The following is an 18,191-nucleotide window of genomic DNA, read 5'->3' on the forward strand; positions in this document are numbered from 1 at the left end:
ATACACATTGGACAGTTTCGTTGTTTATTGAGATAAACGAAAGTACAGCTACCCAGCAGTTCTGTTGCTGTGCTCCATCCTTCCATGGTAGTAAGCAGGCAGATTGCAAAGGTCCATGTACAAGGATGTTCACTGCAGCCTTGTTTATAATACTAAGAAATTGAAAACAACCTAACTGTCCATCAATTAGGAATTGGTTAACTAAATGATGGAGCCATGCAACCATTAAATGATGCTGTGGTCTATTTTTCTGAACAGAGCTGTGTACATATATCAGATGAAGGAACGGAAGAACCTACATGCAGCATTTAGCTGTTATCCCTTTGACCTCATTCTCCGTGATTTGAAAGCCCGTCAAGGTTGGGTTTACTCTTTTTCCTTGTGTGTGACTTTCTGTCTTATATTACTTGATAACTGTTTTGTATCTTAGTCTGTGAAAAAGGACCATGGCTTGTTCTTGCTCCCTTGTTTCCCTTAACCAACAGGAGTAGGTGGCTGCTAATTACTGCAGAGTTTAATTGAGGGATAGGAACAAAAGGCCTTGTTATCAGCATTCAGTGATATTAAGCTGCAGGCTGATTCTCCCTCCCTCTTAAAAACAGAAACAGTATGTCTGGCCCATAAAGAAGCTTTTAAACTAAAGTTATGTTAACAAAGACCTCTTCCAGAGACCTCCCTCCTTGTGAGAGAGCCGAAGTAAATTCAGGCTTTGTTTCTTCTGTCTTAGGGAGCCAACTGGAGGTGAGGGGAGATGAGGTGGCCTGCTGTCCAACCGGTTTTTATGCACAGCCTCTGAGTTGGTGTGTTTTTATTAGAGTGGCAGAGGGGGAGGGGAAAGTTTTGCTTTACATCTAATGGGTGCTGGCACCGTATGTTATCTTGTTACCTCCTCATAGCAGCCTGAAGATGAAGGAAATTTTACCTCATTTTGCAGACAAGACTACCAAGGCTCAGAGAGAGGTTGAATAACGGCTTAGGTTGCCCAGCTCTTAGGTCGACCACAGTTCTGTCTGCCCTCGAGCCCATGTATTTTGCCTTAGTCACCAGTGATCCTAGAGCAGGGACAGGGTGGAGTGGGGGAACAGGTAGGTACTGTAGCCTTGTGGGTTTTAGCTCTGGGTGGTGAGTGAGGAATGGGAGACTCTTGAGTTGGGGCAGAGTGAGAGTTAACTAATCAGGTGTTTATTTATGTGCTGTTTATACAGCATGATGCTGGACACTGCAGGACACAAAAAAGAGGCCAGGATGAGACAGAGAGAGATAAGAAAGGGAAGGAGCTCAAGTTAGAAATGTGTCCTTGTCGAGTCTACCATCTGGTTGAAGTCACTTGTTCTGATCTGGTGAGGTACAGCAGTGGTGATGGAGGATAAAAAGGGGCACAGAAAGCAAGAGGTGGAGGAGGTCAGAAGGGGAGTAGCCAGCGAGACTGACAGGGCAGGGAGAAGAAGAGAGAAGGGTGTGGGCAGTGGTGTAAAGATGGCAGGTCTAGGCTGAAGTGAGGGTTTCTTGGAGGAAGGGGTGAGTGGAAGCTTGGTTGGAAAGGGAAGGAGGTCCTGGATGCTAGACTGAGGGGTTTTGCCTTATTCTCTGGGTGATGGGAAGCTACTGAAGGCTTTTGAACAGAGAGCTGACATGGGGGAAACAGTTCTAACATGATTAATCTGGCCGTGGTGTAAAATGTGGATTGAGGGCAGATGGGACGGGGAGGAGTTGCCTCACCTCTCTAGAATGTTTACCCATCTGGAAAAATAGTAGTGGGAGAGGTATGGATGTCCCAGCTGAGGTGGACCAGGGATGTCAGGTGTACTTTGACATGGATATGTAATGGTCCTGACAGTAAGAAGAAATGGCTGTGTGCTCTCTGATCTGGAGGTGTGTGACCACACACTGTCAGGTGCTCAGCTTAAAGAATAGTTGGTGTGCACGTGTGCATTCATTTAACAATTATTTATTCAGTGTCTACCATGGCACTTAAGTTAGGCATATGGTAGTGAGCGAAACAGACAAGCTCCTTGGGTCTGGCTTTGAAAGTAAATGTCATGTGAGAAGAAGAACGTGATAGGAAAAACACTTGAGCTGCTGTAAGAAAACAGTTTGCTCCATAGCCTGGTTGTTCCACCAGATCGAAAACAATTCTTCTCACTGCAGAGATGAGATCTTATAGAGGAAGCTCCTGGACAGAGCTTGCCCCTGAGGGGTAGGGTTTTAGAAACAACCCCCTTTACTTACAGATGAATTAAATAATGGGGCCTCCCAGGGGTTAGGGGAATTCCTTCCAGCTATAGGACAGTACATTCCTGTAAGTCTCTATGCTTCTCAGCACTCCTGCACCACACCTGGCTCTTCTCTCTGGCTGAGCCAGTCTTTCCAGCCTGGTTTCTGGTCTTGGGTGGGAGAAGGGACTGGAGGAGAAAAAGGAGATAGAACGGACCTTAGAAATGGAACAAGGAAAACTTTTCAGAACAGGACAAGCCAGAGAGGAAGACCCTCCCTTCCTCTGTGGGCCAGTAAGGCTCCAGATAGATCCTTGCCCAAGGTTCAGTAGCTCATTCCCAGGGTATGTTTCTGAAAGCTCCATGTGGTGGAGACCAAGATACCAAATACCCACAGAAATTCCAGAGGCTTTCCTTTGAGCCTTGGGGCTCTGGCCACACACTCCTGGTGAGCCTCTGAATGGAATGGGTCTTGGACTAGAGACCTATCCAGAATACTTTTCTAGCATGAAGAACACAATTTTGGCTGGAAGCTTTAATAGTAGCAAAATTTACTCCAAGCACTTAAAAATTTACTTTTATTTTTTTTATTATAAGGATATTTATGTTCATTGTAAGTTTAGGCAGTGCAGACAAGCTGCAAGAAGAAAATAAAAATCCCTTGTAATCCTCTCACCCAAAGATAATCACTATTAACATTTGTTGTAATCTATTTGTGTCTATGCATATGTGTGTGTGTTTTAACAAAAATAAGATAATACTATTTGGGAATAGGATAAAATAAGATAATTATACTGTTTTGTATTTTTTTTTTCACTTAATTATATATTGGAAAAATTTCTGTGTCATCAATTAAGATTCACCTTCTCAGTTTTAATGGCGGCATAATATTTCTTTATACGGTAGTATGATTTACCCAACCGGTAATAGATAAGTTTTGGGGGGGTTGTTTTCTTGTGGTAGCTTGTCATAAATAAAATAAACACATGAATTAGAATCTCTGAGGTTGGGCCTCTGGCAGTTTCTGTAAGCTCCCAGTGGTTTTAATGTACAGCTGGGGCTGAGACCATATGGTGAGACCATAAACACCTTAGTGGCTCTTGTACGCCAGGACTCGGCACAGTGCATGGCATTTAGGAAAGGCACAGAGAGAAACATTTCACCTCATTTCTGTGGTGGCTGATTTGGGGGCTCCCCTCTGGTCCCTGCCAAGTCCGATGTTTGCATGCTGGTGGCCCTTTAACTGGGATTCTGGCCCCCACATCTCCTCTTTACCTTGTGCAGATGTGATTACTAATTTTGAACTTATGTGGCCTTTGCCCATGCAGAGGGAGGGAAGGGCTGATAAGGACTGTAAGAGTGCTGATTTGGGCTGTGCTGTCAGGGGTCAGAGGGAGACCATGATATTCTCTACATATCCAGGGTGCTTTTTTTAGGCCCCCAGATGCTTTCAGACATGGGCTTTCCAATCCTCACAACCAGCCCGAAGAACAGACAGGCCAGACAATCTTATTCCTGTTTTAGAGTTAGGAAACAGGCTCTGAGGGGGCTTATTGCTATGTTGAAAGTAAAAAGACAAGCAAGGCAGGGAGACTGAGAACCATATTACTTCGTTTCTCTAGCTCTTTACAGTCAATAAAGTACTTTATGCATAAATTTTTCCTGATTTTAAACAGAATATATATTTATTGTATAATTAGGAAAAGAGCGAAAAGCCAAAGAAGGAAAAAATATCTATAATCCCTCAGAGATAATCATTGTTAACATTTTTTCTTCAGGGATAACCATTGTTGACAATGTTTTTTTCTCATCGCAAATATATTGTAAACTTTAGAAACTTGGGATCATGTACACATGGTTTCTATTCTTGCTTCTTTCACTAATCTGTTGTAAACATTTCTCCCTGTCATTAATTGTTCTTCTACAACATGATTTCCAATGGCTGTACAGTATTTAGTTTTTATGAATGATCTTCAATTGTTGGACATTAGGTTATTTCTGATTTTTTTTGTTTTTTTGTTTTCTGTCTTTCTGAACATTCTCTGGTTCTTTCCTTAGGATAAATTGTTAGGAGAGTCACCAATGGGTCCTGGGATGTCAGCCTCTGATGATGCTCTCTCCACTTACATTCTTTTTTTTTGATCCCTAAAATAAGGTTTTGAAGCTGGAATGGGAGGGATTATCACCCCCGCTGTACAGGTTGGAAGCTGTGGTTTATAGAAGTTGCATCTTGCTCAAGATAAGAAACTACTTGGGAATGATAAAGGGAATTGCTTTAATCCAGTGAGTCTGAGGGAATAAAGTAGGAGATGAGTTCAGATTCATCAATTTTGTTGTATTATTAAGACTTCCCAGAAATTCCACTTTCTATAGTTTCCAACGATGTCTGGGGTCCACTCTCTGGCCCATCACAGAACAAGTCTTCTTCCCTTCAGTATTTGAAGAGGCTCCTGTGTGGCTCCAAGCATTCCCTTTTCCAACTTAAATCGTTTTGTTCTCTCATGAATCAGTTTTTCACTTTCTTTCCATCTTTGGTACTACTCTGGGCATATTTTGTTTTTTCAGTAATACTCTTGAAGTGTATTAGCCCAAACTCTTCAGGTTGGAAGTAACCAGAAACCCACTTCAAACCAGCTTAAGCAGAAAAGGAAATATATTGGCTCCAGTAACTGGGCACTCCAAGGGTAGATCTGACCTGGCCTTGGTACTGTTGAGCCCCAGCACTCACAGGGCCTTTTGAGGGCTTTGCTATCTCTCCTCCTTTCAATTAGGCTAACCCCCTTGTCAGGAAGAGAGATGCTCACTTTCTCAGGATGTGTGTATCACTTCTTAGAGAAGACTCTGACTGGCCCTACTTGGCCCACCCCTGAGGGTGGGGCATGGTAGCCGATAGTTGCAACATGACGATATGGCTTTCTTCAGTGAAGGGATTCATGTAAGCAAAGTGTGACCATTATATTGTGATATGTAGAATTGAACCCTGTGTACCAGATGATGTCTGGCCAGCTCATCATCTCTCTTTTTCTCAACATTATATTTTTATTAATGTAACCTACAATCAAAATATATTCCTTATTAATATGTAATCATTATTAACACCAAGTGCTGCTGCTTAGCCTCCTTGTCCTCTCTTGTGCTACCTCTGCTGGGAGATTTTAGATTCAAATTTAGGTCTTTAAGCTTATCCCTGTTAGATTTCATGTGGCTACATTGAGTCCAGAGATTTAGCCAGTTGAGATCCCTTAGCCTTATTCTGATCTCCCTCCGGGCTCAGTGAACTCTGCAGTCAGGTGTTAGATGTGTTTGACATTTAGTGAGAGGGCTAGGAGAGAGATGCGGCAGCGAGAGCTCCAGTCATCTGTATCAGAAGAGTCAGAATCTTCTCCCACCTCCCCTTGTCTTTCCCAACCTCTGCACATTCCTTTTTGTGGCCCATAAGGTCAGTTTTCTGGGCTCATGGTATGTCAGAGGTTACTGCATAGGGCACCAGTCAGTCTGCTTTTCTACTGAGGCCCCAAATGGACTTAAGTTGAAGTAGGAAGGATCCAGGTTAGGCATTAAGAACTTCTCGGCATGTGCGGGTATGGTAGGCATACTAGAGAAAGAGGTAGATCCATTCCCAGAGGCTGTCTGGCACCAGTAGGTTCCAGAGAAATCTGCGGTGGTGTAGGGTGGCAAGCAGAGGGATGGAAATTCCTATGAGCCTTGTTGAAGCTGTAGGTCATTCGTGCTAGCCTCTGCATGCAGGCATTCTGGGTAGTGTGTGTGCTGGGGGATGGCATTGCTGTGTCGATGGCTTTTGGTCTCCATTGCTCAATTGAAGGCTCCAAACTGTGTTGTTCAGCTACAAAAACAGTTTTCTTCCTTTGCAAGCAGAAACACAAAGCAGCCCTTCAGAGAGGTCGGGTGGGCGTGTAGCCATTTTGGCAGTATGTTGCACTAATCTGATGCAGCACAGGGCGAACCACTCCAGATGGCCTGGCAGAAGCAGAGTTGAATAGCAGCATCTGGAGGACTCCTGGAGAACAGAAGGGCAGTGGTGGAAACCTTGCCCTGGAAGACCCCGAGTCCACGGATGATGGTGAGAGGAGGCCTTATCTAGGCACTGGCTCACCTGTGAGTTGGGCAGAAACCAGGCTGCAGAGTAGCCTTTTCCATGTGGCCCAATAAGTCTGATGGAGCCTCATGTGTGCTGTGTGTGTCTTTGTGTCCAGATGTGAGCCTGGGAGCAGTTTTTCCCTGTGGTTTCCTGGGAGGAAAGCGAGGTGGGTCTCTATGAGGGAAAGTGAGATGGGTGAGCATTAAGGGAGACCTCCTCACCTTGGGGTGGGTTTATCAAACCACTCAATACTTTGGCAGCCTTTCCCTTTGACATCCAAATGACTTCCTGTGGGTAGCACCCAGTAGCTGTCTTTTCCCTTTGTACAAGATCCTGGTGAGACTTTTGGTTTTGGCTTGGGTTGGATGGGGTTTTGTCTGCTTGTCCTCTCTCTGTCTCTCTCTTTCCCTCTCTCCCCGACTCTAACCTTCCCTGTCTGTATCACTTCTTTCTCTTTCCCTGCATACCATGAGCCTCCATTCCATCCTAAAGGAGGTGTTTGCTTAGACAGAGAATGACTTCTCATATTTAGATGAGCCCCTCTTTCTGGGCAGTGGTACAAATAAAGGTCTAGTATCCAAGGCTGGCTGCTGAGGAGAGGGTTGAGATAGCAAGCTGGCAAGTCTGTGTGTCTAATGGGGGTTCCTCAGTCACTCTAGTACCGGAGGGCACAAGACATGCTTTTCGGGGTCTTGTTCTGGGCTCCTGGCCTGTCACACAAGAGGAACCTAGTTTGCAGAGCATTTCTGCATTGGAGAAGGGGAACTAGTGGAAGGAGGGGAGGCAGGAGTGATAGCTGGTGGGTTGTTCTCCCGGGGGTCCCTGGACTCCCTGGCAGGAGGTGATTTGTGTTCATGCTATAGCTTGTTAAGGGGGTGGACCTCAGGAATGGAGGGCCTTTGACATGAAGCAGAGCTGTGTTCTCCCGTCCCCGTTCCCAGCCTGGTAGAGTCATACATTGAGTGCCTCTTTAGCACTTGTCCTTGATCAGCTCTGCCCAGACTTCAGATACAGGCCAAGGGTCAATTTGAGTTATCCAGATTTTCACTTATCTCTGTTATGGGAGAACAGAAGCCAGTTGGGAAAAATCCTTTGTGTAGGGAATGGAGGGGACACTAGTTGAGTGTCCTCATGAAATGCTCTCTAGGCTGTTCTGGGGGTTGCTGGAGAAATTATATTTTAATGAGAATGTTCTTTTCTAAACTTTAACTAGCAAAGTCACAAAAGCATACACCAGTTAATAATGTACCTGGTGAGTTGTTGAGCTGAAATTTAACAGCCAGTAAAACAAACAAACAAAAAAAAAAACAAGGTAGGGAATTTAAAAAATAGGACATTGAGAGCAGGCGTGTCTTGAAATGATTTCAATATTTCTGATGGAATAAGCGATTTTTTGCTGACTGGGAGGGTTTCAGTGGCCCTGTTATCTGGCCGTTCCAGGAGGACCTGATGCTGGGCTCCCTGTCCCTGAAAAGTAATTTACTGTGCAGCCCATTTGTAGATGAACCAGTTTGTGAAGCCACATAGCTGGGGCTGCTCTTTCCACCGTGGGATAGCCCAGTGGGGTGGCTGAGGCAGAAAAGGGAACCCAAAGTCATGATGCAGGCAGATACTCCAGGCACCACAGGAGCAGCAATAAAATCCTCATGGCCGATCAGGTGTGGCTGACCAAGGATTAAAGCAGGGTGTGGAGTTTCTGGTCCTGTGTCTGAGGTGACAAAGTCCTTCTGCAGAGTTTGCTTTGGAAAAGAGGAGAGGTTAAAAAAAAATCTCTGAATGGAAAATTTAGGTAAACTGAAACAAAAGGTCCTCTTGGATTCCGAGTGGTGTGTGTTACTGCAGGAGATGGGTGCCCCGGATCTGTCAGGCCCTCTCTAGCTCAAGCTCCCAATTTCACTTTCACACCCCGGCTGATGACTCCAGGCACAGGATGCCTGGTGGGCTTGTGGTTCACTGCGGCACCTGGAAATGAACTCAAAGGGTGGATTCTGCCTGGTTTGTACCTGTGTCTCTCAAGGTGCCTGACACTAGTGGTTGCTCAGTAGATGTTTGTGGAACATATGGGGTGGTTACTTATAGCTGTGAGTGGCATGTGTGTGTACGTACACACACACACACACACACACACACACACACACGCACGCACACACCATGCCTCTGGTCCTGCCCCTGAGTCTGTTTTTACTCTCCCAGCTCCATCGGAGTTCTTCTCTTGCCTCTTGTGCATCCTCACTCCCCACAATCACCCTATGAAGTAGGTGCTAGTATTAAAATGTTGCCATTTTACAGATGAGAAAGTCAAGGTTAACAGAAATGAACTAACTTGCTACAGAAGTTAGTGGTGACACTGTTGCTCACCCACAGGTGTCTCTGATTCAAAAGCTGAGTTCTTCTAGGCTATAAACCTCCCTTCTCTGGGCTTTGAGGTGAAGTGGAGTTCGTGCCTCAGGGAGCAAAATATTCTGCCATTCTCCCCTCCCCTGCTCTCACTTCCCCCAGGACTAGGAGCACCCTAAAGGTGAGTTGGCAGTAGAGAAGTGTCAGGCTGTGAGGGGTGGTGGGTTTTGTGTTTATTTTTCCATGTTGTCATTATTGTTGCCATTTGTACAATATATAAAAATCAAGAGGGAAAGACAGCAATAAAGAAGAGATTGCTCTAAGGTAGGGATCTTTTTTGATCATTAGTAAATATCCCATTAATAAATTAGTATGTACTCCAATATATGTGTTCTCATTTATAAACTATAAACATAAACCACTGTGCTAATGTACCTATAAGAGACACATGCACACATACACACATTTAAAAGGATGATATAAAAATAAACATGATTAGATGTTCTAGTAGTTTCTTCCTGAACTACAATGGGTTGTCTTGAGCACCTCACAGGTGTGCCCAATTTTGGAGACCCCGTTATCTAATGAATGCTTTGCTACTACAGCGCTGCATCCCATAACAGAGGGCACGTCTGGATGGACTTTCCACTTTTAGGTGCTCTGATTTTCTGAAGCAGACAGGCCCTGACCTTCCATCCCTCATGATTTTTGCTTAGAGTTTTACTACGTTGAGTGGAACCAAGGAGGAAACTCTTCTAGCGGCTGCTCTGGCTGCAGTCCTTTGCCGTTCTTCCTGAACCTCCCAGTCAGTCAACTTGCAGACATCTTCAGGGCGTAAGGGCAAGGCCATTGCCTGGGACTTGGGTATAGCCCAAGGATTGGTGAGGATGTAGAGAAACTGGAACTCTTGTGTATTGTTGGTGGGAGTATAATAAAATGGCACAGCCACTGTGGAAAACAGTTCGGTGGTTCCTTATAAATCTAAATGGAATTACCATGTGACCCAACTTCTAGGTATATACTCAAAGGAATTGAAAGCAGGGACTTAAACAGATACTTGTGTACCAATGTTCACTGTAGCATTATTCATAATAGCCGAAAGGTAGAACTAACTCATGTGTCCATCAGCAGATGAAAGGATAAATAAGATGTGGTCTCTCCATACAGTGGAATATTATTCAGCCGTGAAAAGGAACGAAATTCTGATACGTGCTACAACACAGATGAACCTCAAGACATTATGCTAAGTGAAATAAACAAGACAGAAAAGGACAAATATTGTATGATTCCACTTATATGGGGTACCTAGAATAGTCATATACATAGAAACAAAGTTTAGAAGTTACCAGGGTCTGGGAGGAAGGGGGAATGGGGAGTTATTGCTGACTAATGGTTATAGTGTTTCTGTTGGGAGTAATGAAAAGTTTTAGAAATAAATATTGATAATGGTTGCACAACATTGTGAATACACTAAAATAAGGAAAAAAAAAGAAGAAGGAGGAGGAGGAGGGGAGGAGGAGGAGGAGGGGAGGAGGGGAGGAGGGGGGAGGGGAGGAGGGGAGGAGGAAGCCGGGGGAGAATACTAGGGGTTGGGGTGGAGGGAGGTTAATTCTTTTGTTTGAATGTGGCTCAGCTGCCGATCAGATGCGAGCCTGTCCCTATTCCTGTGGACACCTGTGCCAGGCATTAGGGCTGCTAGAATGGGACACCTGTGGCCACACCCTGGCCACCCTGGCTGTACAAATAGTTCTCCAGGCCCCCCAGGGGAATGTTCATTGAGATTTAGGCCTTGAAGTAGGGCCATTTGTCCCCTTCTTGTCCCCTCTCCCCAGTCAGCTGATGACAGCTCTGGTACTGCAGCCCAGCACCCTGTGGTTGAAGACACACTCCTCTGGGTGCTCCACTGTCAGAACCCTCTGATTTTCAGAAGCTGGTAATGGTTTTTCTCTGAGGGTTACAATCCTGAAGTAGGGCAAACAGGTTTCTTTGTACGTAAATTTAGGGCTTAGAATCCAGGGGTGGCTGAGAGAAGCTGTATTTAACTCCCACTCCACCACCAAAAAAGAAAAAAAAATGTCCTAAATTAAGCTAGGAACATGGAACCTGAAGATACCTTAACAAAATTGGAACATATACCTCTAAAAATAAAAGATGCTGCAATCTGAAAAATACCAAATGTGGCTGCTTGGTCAGGTGCTTGCTTCTCTGCTTTTCTGTTTCCCTCCCACCTGTCCCAGTACTGAAGCTGCACAGGGATGGCGTCACCCTCCTCCCTGAGGACTGGACTGCGTGCAAGGCCCTGTCTTTCATGATGCATATTCCCCGAGGTAGGGAGCAGAGGCCGCTTGCTCTACACATAGGGCTGCTGAGGCTAAGAGGGCCTTTGGTGACTGTCCCTGGGGGTCACGGTGGTTACCTCTGCTCCTGAATTCTTGTTCAGCCCTTGGTTTTCCTGGGGAGCAGTGCTTTTAACTCCTCTCCGATCCCCCCCCACACACCACCCTTAGTGCCACCTAGGTCCCAAGGCTCCGGCGGCCAAGCCCCACATCTTGGGCACTATGATTTTTTTGTCACTCCAGGGTGCTGGGCACACTGGCGTGCATGAGAGATTCTCATAAACACAGGTTCAAGGGAACTGCTCAAGGGCTACATCAAGGTGCCTGTTCCCACAGGCAGAACTTGAGCTTGCAGGAGATGGGACTTATGGTTGTTTTAGGGAGTGAGTGTTGCAAGGAGACAATAATGACTGATAAAAGATATTGGGCACTTATCGCATATTGGGCCTGTCTCCAAGGGTGTTTATTGCAGAAAACCTCACAGCAGCCCTGTGAGGTAGGTATTGTGATCATGTCCATTTAAAGTGAGAAAAAAGTTACGTATCTTGCCAGGGCCACATAGCCAGCAAGAAGTAAAGATGGGATTTGAACCCAGGAGGTCTGTCTCCAAGGCCTATGTACCAGTTAGCATGTACATCAGTCATTTCTGCGAAAGCCACAGGGCTGTCTCCTCACCTGGGGCGCAGTGTCGGGACTCAGGGCCATGCTGCTCCTCCACTGCCTCCTGATCTGGCTAAAAGGACAAACTCAAAGTTGCCCTGCTGTTCCCCCCCTGACTCCCCTTCTGGAGCGGGAGTGGTGTCAGCCCAACTTTGGCATGCAGGCTCCTGCTTCCTCTCCGGTGCGTTTTGATCAGGCCCACATGGACGTATTTGTCAGGCACCTACTCTGTGCAGACCCTTCGATAGGTGCGTCACTCCTATGATCTCACAACATCCAAGGAGTTAGGCTTCACTGCTCCCAACTTACAGGTGAGGAAACTGAGGGCCAGAGAGGTGAAAAACTTGATCACGTTAAATAGCTAGTTATTGGTTGAACCTCAATTTTGATCTCAGGACCATCTGACTCAAGGATCTGTGGGCTTTCCACCCTCTTCCAGGAGGGCGCGGTGGGGCTGCCATGATCTTTCTTCTTCCTGGCTCTGCCAAAACCCTGTCTCAGGCTTTGACGATGCCATGGTAGGTGTGGGGGCCAAGGTTGAAACAACACATGCCTTTTCAGGAAAGATGCTGGGGTCAGAGGTGGATGAAGGGGGTTCTCACTGCCTCCCCCAGCTGTCCTGCAGTCCTGCCCTGGAGGGAGTAACAGCTAGGATGTCCCCTTTGTGTGTGGCCAGGGACGACGGGTGCAGGGCTGAGGGCCTCTTTTCTGGGCCACTTCTCCGGTTCCCCGTAACTGTAAACTCTGCGGAGCTCTTGGCCGAGGGAAGCCGAGGGAGGGTCAGTGCCTTGAGGGGCCAGAGGGCGGGTGTGAGAAGCAGGTGCTCTTCTCCCTCTGAGACTTGTCCTCTGGTCAGCTGTCTGGTGCTGTGCATCAGGTTCACCGCAAGGAGCTGGGGGCCTTTCCGCAGCCCTTCCTGGCTGAGTTGCTAAGAGTCCATCATTTCTTCGGGAGCCTCTGTCATCCTGGTGAGTGGCAGAGAAGTCAGCTAGGGGCAGGGGCGGCTTGGGAAACTCACTGAGGAAACTTACTGAGGAAACTTTGCTGAATGACCTGATTTTTCTAAAACTTCAAGGCTTTGTGTTTTGGGCTTGGAAAAAGCTGTAGCCAGAAAGTGAGGAGGATATTTCAGAGAATCAGGCTCTTCAGCCAGAGACCCCCCAAGGACACAACTGGCAGTGGGCTTCCTGGGGAGGGGGATACATGAGGAAGCTGCTGGGGGAGTCTTTTCATGAGAAGGGCAGGCTGAAGAAGCGGGGGTGGGGTGTGGAATCAGGTAATGAAAGAAAGCCAGGAGTTGGAGGACAAGTTTGGGCTCTAGGAGTTAGCAGGTAACTGGACTGATTGCTTCCCAGCCCTGGGCCAGCCCCGTGTGCCTCAGAGCTCCCACCTGTGTGTTGGGGGTCACATTCTCTCTTGGTGGTGTTCCTGCCTGAGGCATTGGGAGGCTGAGCATGGGGTGTAGCTGTTACACAGTCGTTGTTGTCGTTATTTATTATTTAAGCACCTCTCCTGTGGCTGAGCCAGGGGGCGTGGTGAGTATCACCTTAGGCTGCGGGTCCCCTTTCTCCACTGGACCCTGAGATCGCTTGTTTTCAGTTAGCACCTACTGGATCAGATGCTTCCCCTGGCTGGTCACGGAGGCCGAGAAGCCATCCTGGAGTCCCCATGGAAGCTCATCCCCCCTCTTGTAGGCTCCTGCAGTGTTGTATCTGCCTGTGGGTGCATGTGGCCCCCTCTCCTCACCCTCCCTTGTCCTTCTCCCTCTCCAAAGGCTGGCCTGATCCTCACTCTCATGGCGCATGGCACCCAGACCTCAGTAAACATTTAAGTAAATCTAGGGGGGAATTTGGAATCTAAATCTTCAGTGGCTTCTCATCTCATCCTTGCTTCCTGGCCCAGCTCAGGCCCTGCATGCCCATGCCTTCCGCTCTCGGTGCCAGATACCTGGGGTCTGTGCTGGCTTCTCCACAGCTGGTGGGACTTGAGTCTGTGATGGCCGTGGGGGCAGGAGCACTGCCAGTGTCTGTGTATTTGGGACAAAAGGGTCCAGAAGTGAAGGGGCCATGGGGACTGAAAGGATGCTTGCCCCAAGATGGATAGAGAATTCAGTTCACAGTAAAGGGTTGGTTGATGGCGCTATGGGACAGTGTGAGGACTATGTGTGTGTGTGTGTGTGTGTGTGTGTCTGTCTGTCTGTCTGTCCATGTCCATGCTCGACCTTGGTGAGACGACAGAAGGCTGGGGTGTGGAGTGGAGTACATAGAAGCCAGGGCCATTACCCATCCTTGGGTTGCCAGTGGGTCCCCTGGGGGCAGTAGGTTTCAGCTCTGAAAATCCACTGGTGTCACCTGGGCTCCTTCCCCTGGGTTTGACTTGGGTGAGCCAGGTATGGAGGTGCAGGCCTTCATGGCCTCTGCGGGGATCCCTCAGCCCCCTCCACCCAGGAGCCATGTTTTATGGGAGAGCTGGAGCCAGGAACTGTACACTGATAAAGAAGTGTTTTCATTCTTGGGGGCGTTAATTAACACAGATTAGATTTCAACCGAGTGGGCCTTTTGTTGCAGGAGCCTTTCTAATCAAGGTAGCTGTAATACCACTGTGGTTTCACTGAGCCGATTCAGGTTCATTACTTTGTTCTGTCACCACCTTGGGTATTCAGCCCCGATGTTGTTATTTATGGCCTCACTGGGTCCAGTTTTTCAAACTTGATTTAACCACTGGCTTGGCATCTCACTCAGACGTCACCCTTGTAGGGTGCTGAGCCTGGAAAAATAACCCAAGCATGCAGGCACATCTCTTTGGCTCTGTGAATTTTATTAAACATTTACAAATGTGTTTTCTTCAGTTTCTTGAGATAACTTGGGACAAACAAGGTGGTCTTTCCATTTGTCATGTTTATTAATAATTCCATCAGTTCCTACTGTGTGGAGAGAGAAAGGAAATAAACCAGACAGTGGTGATAGGGAAGCCAGGCTGAAACTAGGAAAGGGCACTGTGGCTGGTGGCCGGTCACCAGGTGTAAAGATGGGAGCTTCCCGGCTTGGGCAGGGGCTTGCCCCACCCCTCCACCCCCAGCCCTTGACACTTGAATTCTTGCAGTGGGCACCGCTTGCGCTTCTGGATGAGAGCCTTTTTGCTTCCTTGTCTTTTCAGTATTTTTTCTCTGGTTACATCTGCTATGTAATTAAGGAATTAGCAAAGAAGAAAATGTCACCCATAATCCTGGCACCCCAAGATAAGGATACTTAAGACCTTAGCATATTCTCTTCTAGATTTTGGGGGCATTTAAAAAATATTATTGAGTTTACGGCCATGCCACCCTGAACAAGCCTGGTCCTGTCTGATCTTGGAAGCTAAGCAGGGTCAGGCCTGGTTAGTACTTGGATGGGAGACCACCTAGGAAGACCAGATGCTGTAGACGTGAAAAATAAATAAGAGATTGTAAACTGATAAAGTCCTTGCAATGTGTGAGGTCAACTAAGGGTTGCCCCACCTAAAAAATAAAAAATAATAAAAAATAAATATTATTGAGGTCTTACGCTTTCCATATATAACTCTATTATAATTGATGCTTCCAGAAGTTATTTTTTTCTTATTACGGAAACAATGCTTATTTGATTGCAGAAAATTTGGAAAATACAGGGGAAAAGCACAGAGAGAAAAAGTAAAAATTATACCAATTATTCCTCCATTTAGAGGTAACCAACCGGTCTTTGTGACTGTTTGCATGTATACACTGCTAGTCTTTCTTTTCTCAAGTATATAGCACATTATCTCTCACCAAAAATTGGGATCATACATATACAGGCACCCTTTCTTTCCCCTTTTTACTTAAAAAAAAATCCCATGAACGTGTGTCATGACATGAAGTTTTCCTTTGAGACATGATTAAATAATAATTTACGCGAAACTTATGTAACATAAAATTAACCATATTAAAGTGAACGATTCAGTGCCATTTAATACATTAACAGTGTTGTGCAATCAGCACCTCTATCTAGTTCCAAAACAGTTCTCTTACTCAAAAGTCAAATTCCTTACCCATTTAAGCAGTTTCTCCCAATTTCCTCAGCCTCTGGAGACAAACCAATCTGCATTCTGTTCCTATAGATTTACCTATTCTGAATATTTCATGTATATGAAATCATACAGAAGACTTTTTAAAGGCTGCAGGGTATGCTTTTATTGATCTCTTTGAACAGGCCCTGGGTGGTCTTCAGCATGAGGTCCCACCATTTAGGAGCTGGAGTTCTGTCATATGGACGCACCATATTTATCTAATCCCTTGTTTTTGGACACAGGTGGTTTCTAGTTTTTTTAATGCTGCATAAGTAATAATATGTAGAACATCTTTGTGCCTAAATTTCTTTTTGTTCTTTGGATTAGCAAGGACATGTATTCTTGAATATCCTTATGTAATCTAGTTTGCAAGTAGTTGTGAAGCGAACACTTTTTTTTGGGTTTCCTTGAATGAAACCCTCTTGTCTCCAACCTTTGGCCTCTTTGTTGTTTTTTTAACAGTCTTATGTTTTCACATCAAAGCAATTCCTTAGCTAGGATGACTAATGCATCATTAAAGCCTGCAAGGTGATAATACCTCACATTACCCAAAGTTAGCATTTAAGAAGGTGGCACTTAAACCTGCCACTTCCTTTGGGATCATCTGAGCTATTTTTTGCTGAATCTTTCTGTTTTTCAGGGGTAGCGTAACTTTTATAGAGACTAGTTAAACTGCTTTTGATTATGAGTTGAAAGGGCTGGCTGATGCTTGTGGAACTTGTAACTGCCAGAGACCTCAGGTAAAGTGACTTGCTATTTCTTGTCTCTCATCCAGGTGCAGGAAGTGCCCGAGTAAAACTGGCTGTGAGATGCTCTGTGTAGACAGATTGTGGATTAGAGCACAGCCAGGAGTAGGCTTCCCGGAGAGGCTTCAGACCTCCTGCAAAATCCAAGACTGGCAGGATATTTCTTTATCACTGTCGCAGACCTGGATTAGGTGTTATTAAAATATGAGCTACCTTTGACTCTTACAGTGAGCATCGTGAGCATGGAATTATTGAAGGGTCTTATTGTGAGCATGGGATAATTGAAGGGTCATCAGCTGGTTCTGTGGAGGGTGGGAGAGAGAGGGGGAGAGGAGAAAAGAGAGGGGAGAGAAAGACAGAGATAGAAGAGAGGAGAGGGAAGGGGAGGTGAGGGAAGGAGAGGAGAGGAGAGAGAAGAGAGAGAACATATTTCTATAAACTAGATCTCTGCGTGTGATATCGTCCCTCTACTCCACTTTCTAAGTGGCTGCATGTGATCTCTAAAATCTCTCCTTTTCTAGATGACTGGGTTCCTAACCATGCGCCAGTCATTTTAGATCCCTTGTGTGAGCTCACTAAGCTTACCTTCATTTTTGATAGCTGAGAGCAGTCCTTAAAATCCCATTCTTCCCCCTACCCCCTTTTAGAGCTTTTTGGAGGTAGTCTTTATGCTCCTTTATGGACATTATAGACTGGTGGCTCGTGTTTGACATGGCCAGGAGAAAAAAACGTAGAAGTCTATCTAGATCAGTAATCTTCTTTAAGCTTCATTGATTCAGAGCTTAAGTATATATATTATCCCCTCTATCTATGAGTAAATCATGGTCCCTCAAGTTGCCCCAGTCCAGTGGGGACAGATACATAAACAACTGTAATGTGACAAGTATCCTCATGAGGGTTTGTATGGAATGCAATAGGAACACAGATTTCGGGGGGCAATCTATTTCATGGAATAGGCTCAGTAAGAAGCAACATTTGAACTGGGTCTTGAAGGATGGGTGGGAAGTTCCCATGTGGATGGGTACTGGAAGAGTATTCTGGAAAGAACCTGTCTGTCATTCCATCTATTCTTTATTTGTTCATTCATTCATTCATTCATTCAGCAAATCTCTCCTCTTAGCCTGCCGCAGTCTAGGCCCTGTGGTTTGTTAGGAGTTTAGATTTTCTTTGTGCCTAGTGTAGTGCTTTGTATACAATCGTTGTTTGGGAAATATTTGAGTAAACTAAAAAAAAAATCTATATGATATGGGAAGTGAAAATCACTCTGACATTTGTAGAAACTGATGTTTAAGTAAAGCGTGAGACCACTGTAAGATGTGTAGTTAATATTTTAATTTAGTGCCCTTCCCAGTTTTTATTTAGTTCCTTTCCCAAGAAATATATTTGGAGAATTTCTGTGACCTTTCAAATAATTACAGCATCCTATGTTATCACTTTTGATTCTGTGCTCTGATAGTGCTGGATAATAGAACATTCATGGTGATGTTTTTATTTTATGTTTTTTGTTGTTATTGTTGTTGTTGTTGTTGTTACTGTTTAACAAAATATATAAGGCCAGAAACTCTGCAAAACCCTCTTAACTTGTGGAATCTTCTCATACATTGTGTTCAGCTTGCTTCTTACCCAGTGATGTTCTTTTTGACTCCTTGATTCAGTTTAGTTTCCTGTGTGTCTGAGAGGGTCAGTTCCTGAACTTCATATAAGTTTCTCTTTGGTGAGTCAACTTTCTAATCATGAT

At 45.5% G+C, this 18,191-nt stretch overlaps 1 protein-coding gene and 1 pseudogene across 8 annotated transcripts in view; both read left to right on the forward strand.

The window, feature by feature from the left end:
* PLEKHA7 (pleckstrin homology domain containing A7) overlaps positions 1–18,191 on the forward strand; it is a 191,821-nt gene that overhangs the window by 29,139 nt on the left and 144,491 nt on the right. The window lies entirely within an intron of this gene.
* Positions 14,951–15,069, forward strand: LOC120593639 (uncharacterized; annotated as a pseudogene).

Source organism: Pteropus medius, unplaced genomic scaffold (genome assembly GCF_902729225.1).
Source record: "Pteropus medius unplaced genomic scaffold, Ma_sr-lr_union100, whole genome shotgun sequence".
Classification (NCBI taxonomy): domain Eukaryota; kingdom Metazoa; phylum Chordata; class Mammalia; order Chiroptera; family Pteropodidae; genus Pteropus; species Pteropus medius.